This window comes from Bos indicus, chromosome 26 (genome assembly GCF_029378745.1).
Source record: "Bos indicus isolate NIAB-ARS_2022 breed Sahiwal x Tharparkar chromosome 26, NIAB-ARS_B.indTharparkar_mat_pri_1.0, whole genome shotgun sequence".
Classification (NCBI taxonomy): domain Eukaryota; kingdom Metazoa; phylum Chordata; class Mammalia; order Artiodactyla; family Bovidae; genus Bos; species Bos indicus.
The window spans coordinates 16,946,935-16,963,861 of NC_091785.1; the positions used below are offsets into that span (position 1 = coordinate 16,946,935).

Here is a 16,927-nt window from a genome sequence, read left to right on the forward strand (position 1 = left end):
CTTTGAGCATATTTACTTATAAGTTAACGATAAAATCTGGACTACTATAAATAGGAAAGCTACGTCTTGCTCTTCTGTTTGAGTTAAAGAATAAACAGAACTTCAACTGATAATGTTTTCTCTGGGTCCTTCAATACCGATCCTGAGAGCTCACCCACTGTTCTAGGCCAGGAATTCTGCGAGGACAGCAGGAGTGTTTGATTCCCTTTGTATTCTCAGAATCTGGGACAGAACTAAAAACTTAATAAAGGAATTCATTTGCCCCACAGACAGGGAGCACCTCCTGTGGGCCCGGCACATGCTAGGTAGGCACCAGGGATAGAATGCCCGGCTGCTGGCATCTGGGTCCTACAAACTGCTGGGTGGGCAGACAAACAGGATCAGCCAAACAAGTGTGACAAAGTGGCTGACACAGATGCTATGCAGAATGCTCTGTCTAAAACCACTGAATCAGGACAGTCTCAAATGGGGGGTGAACATGCTCCAGAGGGTCCGAGAAGGCTTCCCCCCAGGAATATGCTGCCTTCAGCTGAAACCTGAAAGATGAGCAAAGCTAGCTGGGTGAGGGAGAAGAGAACACTCCAGGGTAAGGAAACCACATGGGCAAAAGTCCTGAGGCTGGACAGAGACGTGTAAGCGCCAGGGGCCAACAGAGGCCAATAAAACAAAATGAATGAACAAGCCCCTAAAGGATGGCGAGTTCCTCCCTCTCACTCCTCTCCACTATCAAAACAGATTGCCCCCAGCTTCGTGCCTCTGAAAGGGTCACTCAGCCCTGCTACGTGCCCAGCCTCTGAGCCAAACAGAGCAGGTGGGCTCTCTGCCTCCCAGCCAGTCCTGCCAGTGGCAACCACCCCCTGCTTCTGAGGAGCCCCAAAGCCACAGGAAGACACTCCTGAAAACCATACATGTTGCCATGGACACCACCAATCAAAGGCTCCTGGGCAGTTTAATTTTTTAAAGAGAGTGTTAAATATTTTACATCTTCTAACAGCACGGCTTCTTCCTTGCCTACAATGCAAAAGAAAACCCTATACTCCTTGAACTAAGGATTCACACAAAATAAACACCAATGTGTAAGACAGCCCTTGGAGGTGTGTACCCACAGTCAAGGGCATCCTCTGGGTATCCTGGCTGCCTAGGTGTATGTTCCTTGCAGAAGCAACCTGGACAATCCAGAAAGAAGCACAGCCACAAAACCTCTTCCCTACTGGAGCTCTTCTGATCCCAAGAAGGGAAAATTATTTACAATGATGCTTCAGGTGTGTTTAAATAGCCCATGACTTTAATAATTAAAGATAAAACCAAGACCGTGGATTGTAATGCAGGCTAGCGGCTGCGGGGCCTCCTCTCGCAGCAGCTGTCCCCAAGAGAAGCCGTATCTTCTATCAGTGCTCAGGCATGACTAATATTTCCCAGTTCCTGGGAGGCCTCGCCCCCTCACACCTGCCAGGACTGGCTCATTAACGTACCATGTCCAACATAAAAGCCCCACAAAGCAAATGCAAAATAGTCCTCAAAGGCCTGAGACCAAGTTGGCCTAGGCTCATGGGCCTGGCAACCAGGTTTTCAGCAACTACCACCAAAGCCTGCCTAGGCCCTGGACTCTCCCGAGTCCCAGCTTTCTCCAGCTACTCTATTTTCTGTCCCCACTGGGACTGTGCTTTCTCCAGGGCCTGATTCATTCTGTCCTGCTTAACGTAGCCCAGTTCCTACTTTTGCCTTGGCTTCACCATCCAGATGTCTGGCTTGCTCCCCAGCCTATTGCCCGGGCACTGGGGCAGCAACTCAAATCTCCCAGATCCAGTTCCAGTCTTTCTTACCTCATCCCTGGCTTCCAGATCCAGCCTCCTGTGTGCACTGTCTACAAAGAGAGACCCAAGCACAGACGAATCAGCAGTGTGTATGCTACAGCAGCCTTGCAAAGACCCCCAACAGCAATGCACCATGAAACTGTTTCCATTTTCTCTCCTGTTAATTTGTTATCAGCAACTACAACCCCTGGCCATCATTCTGTCCCGGTGAGAAACAGTCACCCAACGCTGGATCTGCCCTGACTAAAGACAAACTCTGAGTAGAGAAGAACAATCGGCAAATGAACTGTATTTATTTACAACGTCCGAAACTGTTCACGTGCACAGCCACAATATAGACACAGATTCCAGGCAACGAGAGAAACAGGATTTCACACATTATGTCCTAGTGACCCTTCATACTGAGAAACCAAGCTCAAAGGTGGCCCGCAGGCAGATGGGAATAATCAATTCATGTAGGGAGTTCCCTGGTGGTCCTAGTGGCTAAGACTCCACGTTCCCAATGCATGGGACCTGGGTTCGATCCCTGGTCAGGGAACTAGATCCCACATGCCATAACTAAAAAAAGATCCCTCATGCCACACCTAAGACCCAGCGCAGCCAAATAAATATTCAAAAATAATAATAATCGATGTTTAAGGCATGCTAGAAATGAGGAATGAGTTTCCTCATCTGGGATCAACTGAGTGCCTGTTCCTTATGGCAGTTACAGCTGCCATGAGCTAGAAGATCCCTCTGATGATGAAAAGTCAGGGCCCGCCTGGGACTGACATGGGCAGAGCCATGTACAGGTTAAGGTACAGTAGTCAGTACTCCTGCTCACTGGTGTTGGAACTCAGGCAGTATCTTTATGCCATGTTGAGAATCCAGGTTGCCAGGAACAGACTCCTCACAGTCATTCCTGGGTCGGTCATGACTACACGCCTGACTTCAGGTCCATCACTGGCCTCTCTCTACTACCTGCCACGTGGGTTATATGCATGTCTAGAGCATCCTCACTCCCCCGACGCCCCACACACTTGTCACCCAAAACCTTCCTACTCACAACCCAAAACAAACTGGAATGCCTGCTGGGGAAGACAAGAGCCCAACCCTCTGAGTGTTAATGAGGAAATAAACTTGAGGAGGGTGGGGTCTATGTCTACACTGTTCACTAGTATTTGTTTAATGAGTGCAATGAGACTGTGGTTATTAAAGTACTTCTTAAACAAAAGTTCCACATGTAAGCAGGGACTCACCTCACAAATGGGCACCCTCCCAACCCTGGGGCTAACAGCAGAGCTCTCTCTTCATCCAGCAGAGTGGGCTGGATGGACATCAGATGGACCTCCCTGCAAGGCTGAGCTATAGTGGGAATGCAAATCACCAAGGGATAGAAACTTCCAAGAAAAGACCAGGATCCCAACCGCTAAATTACCTGGCTCTGTTCCTTTTCTCTTCTGCACTCCTTTGGCATATCCCTTTGCTCCATGGGTAATGGTCAACATCTGTGACCTCATCCTTCCAAGAGGGAGATGTCAGCAGAGGGGCGAGGAATGTTTGGGGACAGGAGAAAGGGTTATGGGTAGAAGCAGACCAGAAGGAAGGGGACATCAAAAGGATTCTTGCTCTGAGTACCAGTGACCAGTATTGGGGCTTCGTGAACATGCTGGCATTTTCACATCAGCTCACATGACTGAAGAGGCTTAGAAATACTCAGTTCTATGTCCCTCTCCAGATGGTTGGTCAGCTCTACAAACACAGCTTCACTGGCCAATGTTCTTTTTCAACTCCATGGTTGAAAACACCCCCTTGACACTACCAGTAACTTCTGACCCATTCTCATTCTCAATACAGCCACCAGCATTAGAGTGATGACTATGCGTCAGGCACAGCTCTAAAGACTTGTGCAATCCTGTGAAGTGCGCACTATTATTTTTCTCCATTTTACAAGTGAGGCAACTGAGGTACAGACACATAACTTATAGAGCGAGGATGGGGACCCAGGCAGCCTGAGCACAGAGGTCACCCCTTCATCACTCTGCTCCCCGATCTCACTTCCAGAAGAGGCAAGCCAAGCTCCAGCTCAGGCCCATCCAGCTGCAAGACCTTAAACTAATGGCCTTTCCGTGCCTCAGAGGCGTGTGAAGCAAGGCTGATCATAGACACCTGGTCTGCTGTGCACAGGGCAGCCACTAGTCTCACGTGGCTATGGAAGACTTGAGACACCGCTAGTGTGACCGAGAACCCGAATTGTACATTGTACTTCATTTTAGTAACCCACTCCAGTATTCTTGCCTGGAGAGTTTCATGGATAGAGAAGCCTGACGGGATATATAGTCCATGGGGTCACAAAGAGTTGAACACGAATAAGTGACTAGCTTTTAGTTAATTTCAACTTAGAGAGTCATATATGGCTAGTGGCTACCAGATTGGAAAGTTCAACTCTAGTCTCTAAATTCTAGGATACCGGGTGCCATTTCTTTTGGTCACTGCTATAGTCACAGAGACCAGCACAGACCCTAGCACAGCCTGTGGTTGGAGCTCAGTAACTATTTGTTGAACAAATCAAAAGCAAAGGGCTTTTCAGGTGCCACAACTTCATTGCCACACAAGGATCGATTGTTCAGGTTCCCTGCTCACTGGACATCTAGCCTCAGCTTGACCAGGAGCTCAGGCCTCCCAAAGCAGATCAGGAGGGAGAGGCTCTCAAGATGAAAAACTATAGAGGCAAGTCTTCTAAAGGTTCAACAGAAATAAATCTACCTCCCTGAAATTTCCACTTACTCATCCTGGCACTTCAGCTCACAGGTCTGGGAAAACCAAAGTTATGAGACAGCACTTAAACATTTTTAAACACTATCAATACAGTATAATACCTCTAATTCATTTTCTTAATTAGTACAAATACAAATCTTAGTTCACTGTGAGGCTGGTTAAACAACTACATGACTGAGATCTGTTTGGGGGAACAATCCCCTACTGTCAGAGCTATGGCCCAGGACTGCTGTCTCCACTGACTTAATGCATTCACATCCCCCCTCTCCATGAGACAGCCAGGGCGTATACAGCTAAACTCCCAACCAGTGAGGCCTCATTCTGCAAACAAGGTTTGGGGATCCTGGCAGAGCAACTCACATTTTCATATCTCCTTGATGTACTCTTTCTAAGTGGAAAAATCTAAGTCTGCACACATCTCCTATGAGCTGACTGTAGCAGACACAGGAGATACTAATACAACTCCATGCAGCCCGCACCAAGAGCCCACATCTAGAAAGAGTAAGAGGTGAAATCTGCAGACTACTTACCCCATCCAAGTCACTGAACTAGATCAGGAGAAAGACATATAAACCAAATAAGATCAATTCAGTGTGACACACGCTGTAACAGACACAAGTACAAAATACTGAACTAAAGAGATACCCGGAGGGACCCTGCACCGTGGCTCACACACAGCAGGCACTCGGGGCAGTGAACTCAATCAAATTCTGACCAACAGCTCAATTGAAAGCTGAGGAAACCACAATCCAGACAGGTTAAGTGACTGCTCAAGGTGACCCAGGTAGTTAGTGACAGGGCTGGACATGACAGGTGGGCCTCGTCACTTACCCGCCCAACAGTCTATAATCCATCTCACAGTGCTTCTTATCTGACCCCTCATGGGGAGGGAGCCAGGATCTGCCTGCTGCTTGTTATCACATCCATCTCAGGATAAACAATGGATACATTTTTGTAAGATGGTATGTTGGGCACTCTCTTGAAATATGAAGAGTTACTGTGTGCATGCCATCTTAGAAACATGCATCCAATCATCTAACAAACATTTCTTAGGAATATACTATGTTTCAGGTGCCTGTTTAGAGGCTTGGATAAAGAGATGAAACAAACTCCTAGTCAGATCAGAACACCCACATTTATCTCTGCTCTCTCCCAGAACCCCACGAAAAGGACAGCAGAGGAATCTGCTTTTTAATGGAAAGGAGACAATGGCTGATGAGATATGTTAACAGAATTCTCAAAGACAGAGAGCCAATTGCCAGGCAGTCACTGATACAGGTTTCTGCTTCATCTGCTCTGCTGAGTACAAGCAGGGTAGAAAACCACTGAACAAATGGTGCCTAGGCCACAAAAACAGGAGAAGGCTCGGGAAGGGAGGGGGGCACCAGGGACTGTGAGGGGAGAAGGGGAGGGGACTAGGAAGAGGGGAGCCTGCTGAAAGTTGGCGCAGGGAGCAATCAGACTCCAGGGTCCCTCCTTCAATCTGCTCAGTCTGGCGACCTCCCTCCCTGGGCCAGCAGGACGTGGAGGATCACAGTTCGGGCAAATTACACCAGACATTCTGATTCAGATTCAGACACAGCTTAGGGAGAGATACAGCTGAGGGAGGTAGGGAAAGCACGGAGCAACTTGCGGAAAACAGACAGACAGAGTGAACGTCTGCATACCAACCAGGGTAACCCTGCCTCCTTCCCCATCAAGGCTCCTGGAAGGAACAACACACAGCCTGTTACACCCCCCAGGCACACTCCTCTCCAGGAACACCCAACATTCCCTGAGAAAAGATCTACAGACACCAATATCTAGGTGTCTCCAGTGAAAAAAGGGGAGGCTCTCTACTGAATGACCCTCCAATGAGGTTCACAAGCCCCCTTCCTTGTCCCACAGATCCCCAATCAGCATCTTGGTGTCCACTCTTAAAATATAAACCATCAGTGATCAGCATGCATGGAAAGATGGTTCCAATGGGAAATACAATAACCAAAAGAAGCGGAAAAAGGGACTTGACAGAAACAAAGACAGCACAGGAGAAGCAGAAAAATAGCAAAAACAAACAAAATACAACATATATAAGTGAATTCACTGCACCCATGAAGCAAGAACAAGATGCTATTTAGAAAAAAAAAAAAGAAAAATGAATCTTCAAAGTAAAATGGAAAACAATAAAAGATTTTAAAGTTACAAACTTGACCCAGGATGTCCAACATCTAAGTAATGGGAGTTCCAAAGACAAAACACGAAAAAGGACAAAAGGAAATTAACAGAGAAAAATATAAGAAAATGTCCCCAAAATGAACAGTGTGAGTCTTCAGATCAAAAGAACACAACAAGGACCCAGCATAATAATTTTCAAAGCAAGAACAATCCAAATATAGGGAAAGGATCCTAAAACTTTCAACAACAACAACAACAAAAAAAGGTTATCCATAAATGATCAAGAATCAAAATAGCATTCAAATTTTGACATTAATATTGGAACCTAGGAGACAGTGGAGCCATGCCTTCAAAATTCTAAGGGAAAATGGCTTTCAACCTAAAATTCTAAACAAATCAAAACACCAATCAAATGTGAATGCAGAGTAAGAACAGTTCAGACAAGCAAGTTTGAGGTGACTGACTTGTACAGACCCTCTCTCAGAAACTCCTGAGGAATAAATCAACAGAAAACGGAGGCTCCAACCAGAGTAAAGTGAGGGAATCCCCAGGACGAGCCATGCCCTAGGCCTAGAAGTCAGCTCGGAATAAAGGGGAGGAACTGAGGCCTCTGGGAGTGAGACCTCCAAGGGAAAAAAAATTGCAGTAAAAGAAAAAGGAACACGTGTATAAGACAGAGAGGTTTTCAAAAGCCTCTCAGAAACTCTGGGATAACCACAAAGGAAACTAAATCAATAGGAAAAAAGCAATTATTAACTCAAAAAAATGTACAAGAAATTTCATTACAGTACAACTGTAAGGCTCAGCCAGGAACTCTATCTACACAGTCAAAATAATGTAAGTATTGACTATCAGTGTAACAAAAAACTGTGATAGACCACACTGGGAGGACATGAAGGAAACCAAGCATGTGGGGAGAAGAGAGAAGAGGGGAATGAGGGCTCCTCTAATCCACAGCAGGACAACAGTACTATCAGCATAAACAGCCAAAAGGCCTGGAAGTCACTACGGAAGGCAGAGTAACGGCCCCTCCAAGATGAAGACGCCCATATCCTAATCCCCCAACCCACAAACATGGTATCATTACATGGCAAAAGGGAATTAACGTTGCAAGTGGAAGAAAGGCTGCTAATCAAATGAACTTCAAACAGGGAGATTATCCTGGATTATCCAGGTGAGCCCAAAGTAACCACAGGGTCCTCAAAAGTGGAAAAGGGAAGGGGAAGGCAGTCAGGAAGGTGTGACTATGTTAGAAGGTCAGTGATGGACGGAAGTACTCAACTGGCCATTGCTGGCTTTGAAGATGTTGAAAGGTGGCCATGAGCCAAGGAATGCAGGCGGCTTCCAGAAAGTGGAAGATGCAAGGAAGAGAATGCAGCCCTGGCACCATCTTGACTTTCACCCAGTGAGACCCTTTTCGGATTTCTAAGCCAGAGAGCTGTAATTTAAATTTGTGTTGCTTTAAAGCCACTACGTTGGTGGTCATTTGTTCCTGCAGCAACAGAAAACCGTGTTCCATGACCAGCCCTGGGGAGTGGGTCATCAGGATGGGTGACACAGCCTTCTTCCTGAGCCTTGCAGTGTCATTTGACTTTTAAAGTCATACATATGACTTTGATACAAATTAAATTTTAATTTTAAAAGAGCTGAAACACAAATTCTCTCTTGTCAGAGCTCATAATCCGGTAGAGAAAACAGGGCCCCGGCTACTGCTGATAGGCAAACACGGGAAGAAAGCACCTCTTTGAGATGTGAGGACATCTGAAAGGAGCGGGCGTTCACCAGGCAAAGGAGAAACAGGCCTTCTGGAGAAGGATCAAAGACCAGGGGGAACATGAAGCAGTTCTGAATGATGGCACACCAGTGGGTCTCGCAGAGGCAGCAGGAAAAGCTGGGTGGACAGTTCCCAGCACCACAGGTGTGACACCTGCCCCACTGCTGGCTTCTCTGACTGGTCTGGGACTTGCTATGCATATTTAGGGCTGGTATGGACAAGAGAAGACCCCAAACACAACGTTTTTCTGGAACATCAATTGCACCCAACAGTGAAGTGTTTTAAATGCTTTTACTCTAAAAACCAGCACAGATGTATTATAGAAGACAAAACTCACGTGAATTTTTAACATAAAAATTGGTGACTTCTTGTTTGAGAGGCCCACTGTAGACACTAAGCTATTTGCTGACCGCTGAGCATCAAGATTCAACCATCTCTACAATTATTACAAGAGTCAGAAGAAAGGTTAAAGTGCCATCGCATGCATCCATCAAAGCACCCGGGACTTCACACCAGCAACCTCTCAAGGGCCGCCTACCCTCCCTGAGTTGGGTCCCAGCATGAATGGGAAAGTTGAGAAGCATGTCATTGTTTTCCAAAGTGGTCTGGGGCCTGCTATTGCTGGGTAACTTAGCTCTGCCTGGGGAAACAAACAAACAAAAAAAAAACTATCACACTGAGTGTTTCCTACATATCTTCTCTTGGTCATAAGCCTGTCCATCTTTCTCCCATCCCCTCTCTAAAGATTACCAGGATCACTGATAAAACCCCAGCTCGACCATCAGCACCTCCGATCCCTTATAGCCCAGGCCTCCATTAGAGAATACATTGCAGACACTCTTTCCATGGAAGGAAGTCAAGTAATAGGGCACATCTCTTGGGAGAGGGTGTCCCCTGTGTCCACAAACAAGGGTGGAAACTTTTTCTATTGTTGTGGCTGTTTTTGTGATAAAAACAATAATATCCATGTGACAGTGAACTGGGAAATTTTTTTTTTTCTGTAAAGACTCACTACTGACCACAGAAGAGGATCAGAGAGGGGGAAAAAAAAAATCTCTCTCTCTCTCTCTCTCTCTCTCTCTCTCTCTCAATGGAAGACCACACAGAAGTAAAAAGCAATTTAATTGGGTTTAGTTTGTTTTTTCGTGTGTAAAACACATACACACATTCAAAAAAAGTGAACTCAACTGATTTCAAACAGGGAGGATGAGATTTTAATAACACCTTAAATATCTTACAATTAGTTATGTCATTGACAGAAAATAAAAGATGGGAGAGGAGATCAAAGAAAAAGATACAATAGGAGGAGAGAAAAAGAAATGGACAGAGGGGGGTATGGGAGGAAAAGGACGGGAAGACAGCAAGACACAGGGACAGACAGACATGAGTAGCCACACACAAAAAGAAGGAACAGCTAAAGGATTCACAGAGACACTTCCTGCTGCTGCTGCTGCTGCTGCTGCTGCTAAGTCGCTTCAGTCGTGTCCGACCCTGTGCACCCCATAGACGGCAGCCCACCAGGCTCCGCCGTCCCTGGGATTCTCCAGGCACTTCCTAGGCCAAAATAAATGACACTGCATATGCCAGGGTAGGCTTGGGCTACAGACTTCAAAGTATTATCACCTTTTATCCTTGGCTTCGAATGGTTACTAATCTGGCTAACCACTGTTCACAGCTCTTTAATTGCTCATTTAAACATTCTGAGGCTTAGCTCAGGTCAAGGGCCAGAAGCTCCCTTCAGACATGCCACAGTCAAGCAAATCATTTACCTCCAAGTATCTCCTCTACAAAGGGAGTACATGAAACACTTTTACACAAACCACCATCTCAGAAAATGTACAAAGCACCAATAAGAGACAGGAGAAAATGCTGTTTGCATTGAAAAGAAATTCCATGGAAAACTTTTTAGTTTTGCATTTAAAAAGCAAAAAAAAAAACCAACCCAGAACTGGTACTTCAGCAGAATGGGTTCCCACCTCAGCATTTTCCAGCATCACTCCCAGCACATTTGACTTTCCACATGTTCAAGTTCTGCCTGCCCCACTGGCTTCAAAGGCCTGAGTTGGCTCTGAAACCAAACACTGCAAGCTAAGGGTCAACAGAGAGATCCCAGGGGACTGACTCCCAAGTCAGTCTCAGCCCTTCCTGGACTCTCTATCCATCCTCTCCAATGATTGTCCAAAGCAATCCCTTACTTCACTCTAAGGGCTGCAGAAATCTGCTATTTCACAGCTGATAGAGCCTCCCCCTTCCAGCTCCATCTCTTCTTCCTCCAAGTCAGGTGTCTGTTTTCCCCTTCCTTACCTGACCAGCCCCCAATCTCCTACCTGGTCTACTTCCCCAACCTCTCCTTTCTGCCCCTAATCTCTCCTTGCTCTTCTCTACCCCGTCTTAGTATCATTGCTCTCAGAGGAAGAGGGGGCATAGGAGGTATATTTAGAACACAAAACCTAGAGTCAATCCACCTGAGTTTCTGCCCAGCTCTGTATCTTACTAGCTGTTTGACCTTGAACAGCCAAGCCACCCAATTCCTCAAATTCCCCAGTGAGAGGGGGATGAACCTGGCAACCACAGACGTCTTGTCCAACTCTCAGGTCCCAGATATTCAAACACCCACCTGTATAACCATAAATGAAGCAGTGAATTAAACATACACAGGAATGAATTATAGAAATTCCCTTTCCTCAGCATTCTGTCACCCCAGCTAGAGTTCCAAGCCCCCCACACTGAGGGGCTGTACCTCACCCTGAGATGTTCGAACTCTAAATTACTTAGATACAGCAAAGCCTTCCCCAATCACACTAATCAAGGAACAGATGAATCTGAATATCCAACAGAAGTCTGAGTCTTGGAATGTTTCTTTCATGGCATCGAGCAATACTGTGAATTTAACATCAGCTTAGCAAACAGAAAAGAATCTAGAAATGCCATCGAAAACTGTCTTGTGAATCTAAGAACAGTTATGTGTCGGGAACCCTGGAATATAATCTACTCCTAAACCCTCTACTTTCCCAACAAGGGCAGAGGCCCAGAGAGCAGAAGCCACAAACCCAAAGCCCAGAGCAGATCCATGACCAGATCAAAGCCAGAGGTCCTGCTTCTGGCCCAGAAGACTTTCACTAAAGCTTTTTGAGACCATCCGTTTCCTTTTTCAAAGAGACAGATTAAACCCCAAATTACCAGTGAGGTCTCTGTACAACAAATCTATTTCCAAGTCCAGGGAAGCAGACCAGAGCTAAGTTTGGATGGCCAGATGATTACTAATACTACCTAACAAGCTTTCTCCCCTGAACCTTGCCCATTCATTCTCTGCAGAGAAAACCCCAGACTCTGCTATCTATATGGAACTCTATTTTGGAGAAGTGAGAAGCGGAAACCCATACAGTTCTTTGTTCTGACACCAAGAAGCATCTGCTTTCCAAAAACTCCTACCTCACCTTCCAACATTCCAAGTACTTTCAGAAAAGTTCATAGAAACTCTCCAACTAGAATAAAAGAAAGCAGGAGGTAACAGGAGGAAAGGTCCAACCGAGGGTGGGTGTGTAACAGACAGTGGGTGTGTAACAGACGATGATAATACCCTCCCAGCTCTTCACCCTAGGGGTAGAAAGCATCTCTTTTCAGCTGCCAATACCCTGCACCAGAGATAGTCACCAGAGATAGTGCCACTCAGCGCCCTCCAGCAGAGAAATGAGCTCTCTGCAACCCCTGAAGAACTAACCCTTTCCTAACCAACCACTCTAACAGTGCCCAGGACAGAGGTACCAACAGACCAATCCTCCCAGCCCTCCTCTCCCACTAAGAGCCTGAAACATCAGAGCTCTGATGGCAAGGAGCTATTTAAGGCAGCATCAAGAGGGTGGGGCAGAAAATTGCTGGCAATATCCTCCTCCGCCACCCCTCCCTCCCTCACAGCCAACAGACACAGACACACACACACACACACACCTTCTGGCTCCATAGACAGCCATTAACCTCACCTATGTCTCTAAGGTCTAGAGATCTGGAGTCCCCAAACGTTCAGCATTTGTTTTCTGTCACTGAGGCTGCTCCACCCCCTTCTCTTCCACCACCACCAAGCCACCTTTACAATCAAAAACACAAAATTTAATCTAGAGTTCAACAACCAAGGGGCTTGGAGATAGACAAGCCCTCCCTGGCCTTCACTTAGGAAAGAAAAAGGGCACCCGGGGTGTGGGGGGGAGGGGTGATGTCAAAGGCCTGACAAGCTAGATAGGCTCCATGCTATCTCTAAATGAACCTCCCTCCTATTGATGGTGAAATCAATTCGGGCAATTTCGGCAGGTCGGCCCTGTGACAAGAGGGGCATCCCAGCGCTCAGTTTACAACAAAAATTCAAAGGCTCAGCCAGAACATGCTGGGAAAATCCAGGGTCTGGATAAAACGAGCTACACTCAGTGGGATCCTTTCTGCTTTTATGTAGCAATGTAATAGCGTAATAAATTCTGTCTGCCTGAGGAAAGCATGCACTGGTGAATTTCAAAGCCATTTTAAGACAGCGGATGCACCGGGATGCAGAATTCAACAGCACATTCCCTCGTGGGGGGGGGGGGGAGGGCGGGGGGGGGGGGACGTAATGATTTCAAGCTTGTTTCCCCCTCTATCTTGAATGGCGCTAGCGCTTCTCAAGGAAGCCACCTCGGAAAACCTCCAGAGGAGAGCCGGGGATGCCCGGGGAATCCAGAGAAAGGAGTCGCTTTCTGTTCATTTCGGTGAGGAGCTGGCTAGCAAGAAGCTGCCAGTCACTCTGAGGGATGAAGGATGAAGAAGCATGGCCGGATGAGCAGGCACCGGCGTCCCCGGACACACATACACACGTACCCGCTCATTCTGGCGGGTCCTAGGCCAGGCCGACAGTCCTTGCTCTGCTCCCGCCGCCCTCTCCTCCAGAGGGATGCTAATGAATGAACACACCTGAGAAGCCTCCATCCTGCCGCTCGCTCCCTCCTTCTTCCTCTGGCTGCTGCAGAGGAGCCTCTCCTCGGTAGTTTCACTTTACAGCGTAAACCCACTCGGGCTTTGATGTCTCCTCCACCCACCCATATTGCAGCCAGCCTGAAGCAGGCGGACGTTCTCCTTGCAGAGGCCATGATCGCACGTACCCCCACCCACCAAAAAAAAAAAATCTGGAATATCCCAAACCCCGGCACACTGGGAAACTTTCCCTTAAAAACTGAGGATCCACCAAGCAGGCAGGAAGGAGGGTTCGACCGAGGGGGGCCACGGTTTCCCCCGCGACCACGGGGGATGCTCTGGGGGGAGGGGGTCCCCCAAGTCCTTCCAACAGCTGGCCCTTTAAACGCACCTCCTCCGAGCGTGAGACAAAGGCGCCGCCCGCGGGGGCTGGGCTGGCGCACGCCCCCAGCGCCGGTGCTGGTGATCTAGCAAGCGTCGGCCGAGGGGCGGCTGGCGCGGGCTTACCTTGCGGGTCTCCGGGCTGGCGGGCCGGCGGCGCGCGTCCTGCCTCACTCGCACTACACGCTGCAGTTGGCCCCGCTCTGTTTTTCTGGGACTCGGCGCTGACTTCACCGACACTCCGCGGCCGGCCAATGGGCTGCGGCGGCCGCCCCCTTATTAGCATGCGTCTGGAACCGTCCACTCCGGGGGCGCCTGGGAGGCGGGCGGTGCTAGGGGGCGGTGCCGGGCTCCGCAGTGACAGGAAGGGGCGTGTGCGCCAATGGGAGGCGTTGAAGCGCCCCACCCCCCACCCCGTCCCGCCCCGCCCCGCTGCATTGTGAGCCGGGCGCGCGGGCCCGCGGATCTCCGGCCGAGAACGTGCGCGCGGTCCCAGTAACCCTTTTTTGTCCTGGGTGGCCTCGGGCTGAGCCGGAAGGTGGCCCGGCGCGCCCTCTGATTCTTCTGAGGGATCATCCCAGGGGAGCTGGGAAGGAATCTTAGGCATTAAAAAAAAAAAAAAATCCTAACCTGTCTTGAGTGCATATAACTTAACCCCTGTACCCCAGTTTGCTCATTTTTAAAATGGTCTAATAGCCAGTACCTATTTCGTAGGACACAGAAAAGACGAATATAGTTAAGGTATGTAAAGCTCTTCCCAGGTGGCGCTAGTGGTAAAGAATCTGCCTGCCAATGCAAGAGACAAAAGAGACACAGGTTCAACCCCTGAGTCGGGAAGTTCCCCTGGAGGAGGGCATGGCAACCCACTCCAGTATTCTTGCCTGGAGAATCCCATGGACAGAGGAACCTGGCGGGCTACACAGTCCATTGGGTCGCAAAGACTCGGACACGACTGAGGCAGTTTAGCGCACACACACTCATTCGTGTAAAGAGCTTAGATCGGTGCCTGGCGGTCCCGCAGCGTGTTTCTACTATCAATACACCTGACGCCAGCCAATACGCTTAATGCTTCCTAGTTTTTCTCTGTTTTGATCCTCATAGTCCTACAGGAGAGTCGCTATTACCAATCCATATTTTTCAAGTGAGAAAACTGAAATGGTTTAAGTGGCTTGGTCAGGGTCACACTGGTGCAATCAGGATTTGAAGCCAGGCTCTGAGACTTCATTCGTGTGATACAGTATTCAGCGGTCCCACGGGAGATATATGTTAGGCCCTGGGGTTACTGCCAAAAATGAAACAGACAAGCCTCCTCTGCTCATGAAGCTGCCATTTTAGTGAGGAAGACAGGCAAATAAACGAGTGAATAAATAAACAAGATTGGAGGCAATGTGTCAAGCAGCGTGAATAAAACAAAACAGGGTCAAACGCAAGTGGAGAGACAAGGTCTTTGCTAGATGAGTTCAGAGCTAACCTCTGTGATATCATCCTGACCTCTTCCAAGCCCTCTCAGTGTTACAGAAAGAAAACAGGGAATTCAAAGAGGAGAAACCCTCCTGCCCAAGGTCAATGCCAGCAAGTAACCAGCCTGGAACTTGCTCCTGCCACACCTAGCTTCCTGCATCCCTGGGGCATCCTTGAAGGTGGGGCAACCATCCCTTAGGCTAAACACCACTGATTTTTGTCACTGCCCTTGGCAAGAATCTTCAGTCAGAGCATGTTCCCAGTTAGCAGACTGTGTGTGTGCACGGGAAGGAAAGACTTTGATGACTGCACAGTCTCATGGGAAACACATCTGCTAAGGTGCTTGGATATCAAGGAACAGTGACAATTGTTTGCTGAGCACTTGCTGTCCTAGGCTGCATAAAGAAAAAAAAAATTCGGAGTCTCCTAGCCGCCCGGGAGTTTATTCTACAGTCGAATAAACAAGAAACCACTAGAAAACTTATTAATCTAAGGAACCCCCAGTCCAAGCCTCCCCCAGCTTGCACCTCATCCTCTTGTTGTGCAAAGAACATTAGACTAGAAGTCCAGCTTCCCTGGCTCTGCTATGAACTTCCTCCATGATCTAGGTAAGACAGTTCCTCCTGGGCCAGTAAAGTAATGAAATAGCTAATACGCTTGTCCCTCCGTATCTTTGGGGGATTTGTTCCAGGATCCCTCTCAGATACCAAAAGCTGCAGATGCCTCAATTCCCTTATCTAAAATGGAGTAATACAAGGAATGGGATTCCCTGGTGGCTCCAGTGGTAAAGAATGCAGGAGATGTGGGTTGGATCCCTGGGCTGGTAAGATCTCTGGAGAAGGAAATGGTAACCCACTCCAGTATTCTTGCCTGGGAAATCCCGTGGACAGAAGAGCCTGGCGGGCCACAGTCCATGGTGTCCCAAAGTGTTGGACAGGACTTAGTGACTAAACAACAACAAATTATACAAGGAATACAGTTGACCCCCCAGATCAGTGCATTTCACATCTGAGGATTCAATCAGCTGTGAAGCAAATTTCATCACACCTGATTTGGTTGAATCTACAGGTACAAAATCACTGACACCACATTGCAACCCCAGGAGGAACTGTTACTATTATCTTGAATTTATCCACAGAGGAAAAGAATGACAACTGGAGAAATTAAGTTAACTGCCTACCCAGAAAATTCTGGGTAACACCACTTAGAATAGCTTAAAAAAAAAAAAAAAACACCCAAATATTCAATTTGAGAGGTTTAGTTAAAAAAATTACAGTACAACCAAATGACAGAATATCACACTGCCACGAAAAATGAAAAAGTATAATGACTCATTAACGCACAAAGATGCTCATATCACTGAATAGAAAAGTAAGTTGAAAACTCATTTTGTACTGCAGTCTCACTAGAACTATTTCTTATGGGTTTATGAACATCTTCTCCTCATCTCTATTTTTTCTTTTTTTTTTTTATCATGAACATCTATCAAATTGTTCAATGAAAATAAAACAAAAGAATCTTACAATAAAAGACAAGACTCTATCCATGGAAATTTGATCTCTAGGCAAAGCCTTCCCCTGTAAGTGGGAAACTGCCTGGAGGAATCTTTAATGAGGCCTCAGTCTTTGAGTCATCCCTCAAGTGTTACACT

At 47.4% G+C, this 16,927-nt stretch overlaps 1 protein-coding gene across 2 annotated transcripts in view; it reads right to left on the minus strand.

Annotated features, from left to right (window-relative positions):
• SORBS1 (sorbin and SH3 domain containing 1) overlaps positions 1-14,082 on the minus strand; it is a 234,640-nt gene extending 220,558 nt beyond the window's left edge. For both annotated transcript variants that reach the window (XM_070780518.1, XM_070780516.1), the window contains exon 1: positions 13,942-14,082. The gene's annotated coding sequence lies outside the window, so the exon portion shown is untranslated. The remainder of the gene's footprint in view (positions 1-13,941) is intronic.
• Positions 14,083-16,927: the final 2,845 nt, after the last annotated feature.